A 2,500-nucleotide genomic window follows, 5' to 3' on the forward strand; every position below is an offset into this window, starting at 1 on the left:
TCACGGGGCTGTTCGGGTCGCACAGAAATCCCTGGGAATGGGAAAACGGGTCATTTTCGTGTTGCCACATTGCGTACGAACCGCATGAAACTTCCAGAGGCATTTGCAGCAGGAATGCATGTGCACTCAAAAACTTCTATATGTTTCACGGATAGACCCCGTGAAACGCTAGAAATTGGCGGGGATGTGTCTCTTGTGGCTCACGGGGCTGTTAGGGTGGCACAGAACTCCCTCGGAATGGGAAAAGGGGTCATTTTCGTGTTGCCACATTGCATAGGAACGCCATGAAACTTCCAGAGGCATTTGCAGCAGAAAGGCACGTGCACTCAAAAATTTTAATATTTTTCACGCATAGACCCCGTCAAACGCTAGAAGTTGGCGGGGATGTCTCTCTTGTGGCTCACGGGGCTGTTAGGGTCGCACAGAAATGCCTCGGAATGGGAAAACGGGTCATTTTTGTGTGGCCACATTGCATAGGAACGGCATGAAACTTCCAGAGGCATTTGCAGCAGGAATGCATGTGCACTCAAAAACGTCTATATTTTTCACGGATAGACCCCGTGAAACGCTATAAATTGGCGGGGATGTCTCTCTTGTGGCTCACGGGCGCTGTTAGTTAGGGTCGCACAGAAATCCCTCGGAATGGGAAAAGGGGTCATTTTCGTGTTGCCACATTGCGTACGAACGGCATGAAACTTCCAGAGGCATCTGCAGCAGAAATGCATGTGCACTCAAAAACGTCTATATTTTTCACGGATAGACCCCGTGAAACGCTAGAAATTGGCGGGGATGTGTCTCTTGTGGCTCACGGGGCTGTTAGGGTCGCACAGAAATCCCTCGGAATGGGAAAACGGGTCATTTTCGTGTTGCCACAATTGGCATACGAACGGCATGAAACTTCCAGAGGCATTTGCAGCAGAAATGCATGTGCACTCAAAAACGTGAATATTTTTTCACGGATAGACCCCGTCAAACGCTCGAATTTGGCGGGGATGTTTCTCTTGTGGGTCACGGGGCTGTTCGGCTCGCACAGAACTCCCTTGGTCCACCTGATTCGTGCATACAGGCAGCAACTAAAACTCTGTAAACCTGCTGTGAGGACATCTAAACAGTGGACCAGTGAGGCTGTGGAAGATTTGCGGGCGTGCTTAGACTGTACTGACTGGGATATGTTCACGACTGCTACCAATAGTCTGGATGAACTCACAGAGGCTGTGTACATCAGCTTCTGTGAGGACTGCTGTATCCCAACACGTACCAGGGTGAACTTTAACAACAACAAGCCCTGGTTCTCAGCAAAGCTCAAAAGGTTGAGGTTGGAGAAGGAGGAAGCGTTTAGGAGTGGGGATAGAGACAGATTCAAGGAGTCGAAGAACAGGTTTAGCAAAGCGGTGAGAGAGGCTAAACGACTGTACTCAGAGACACTAAAACACCAGTTCTCTACTAACGACGCTGCTTCTGTCTGCCAAAGGGCTCAGGCACATCACCAACTACAAACCCAGAGCGCCCCACACCACTAACGACTCCCGCCTAGCCAACGACCTGAACGAGTTCTACCGTAGATTTGAAAGACAATTGGACTGTCCTGAACCACCCCTTCCCACCCAAGAGGCCCCATCCCCCACCCATACTACAGAAACGACTCTCTCCTTTCAGGAGGGAGAAGTTAATGGGCTTTTCAAGAGGCAGAATCCACGCAAAGCAGCCGGGCCGGACTCTGTCTCTCCAGCCACCCTCAGGCACTGCGCTGGCCAGCTGTCTCCGGTGTTCACCAACATCTTTAACACCTCCCTGGAGACATGCCATGTACCAGCCTGTCTCAAGTCCTCCACCATCATCGCTGTGCCCAAAAAGCTAAGGCCAACAGGACTAAATGATTACAGACCGGTCGCCCTTACATCTGTGGTAATGAAGTCTTTTGAGCGCCTGCTCCTGGCACACCTCAAAGCCATCACAGACCCTCTCCTGGACCCCCTTCAGTTTGCCTACAGAGCCAACAGGTCTGTGGACGACGCAGTTAACATGGCCCTCCACTTCACCCTACAGCATGTGGACGCCCCAGCATCCTACGCCAGGATCCTGTTTGTGGACTTCAGCTCTGCCTTCAACACCATCATCCCTGCCCTGCTTCAGGACAAGCTCTTCCAGCTGAACGTGCCCTACTCCACCTGCAGGTGGATCACAGACTTCCTCTCTGACAGGAAGCAGTGCGTTAAGCCGGGAACAGAAGTCTCTGACTCCAGGTCCATCAGCACGGGAACTCCTCAGGGCTGCGTCCTTTGCCCACTGCTCTTCTCCCTGTATACCAACAGCTGCGCCTCCAATCATCTGTCCGTCAAACTCTTGAAGTTTGTCGGACGACACCACCCTCATTGGGCTGATCTCTGGTGGGGATGAGTCTGACTATAGGTGGGAAGCTGACAACCTGGTGACCTGGTGTAGCCAGAACAACTTAGAGCTAAATGCTCTAAGGACAGTTGAGATGGTTGTGGACTTCAGG

The sequence above is a fragment of the Petromyzon marinus genome, unplaced genomic scaffold (assembly GCF_048934315.1).
Source record: "Petromyzon marinus isolate PM22_M1 ecotype Great Lakes invasive population unplaced genomic scaffold, UKy_Petmar_22M1.pri1.0 PM_G_Scaffold_6, whole genome shotgun sequence".
NCBI classification, from domain to species: domain Eukaryota; kingdom Metazoa; phylum Chordata; class Hyperoartia; order Petromyzontiformes; family Petromyzontidae; genus Petromyzon; species Petromyzon marinus.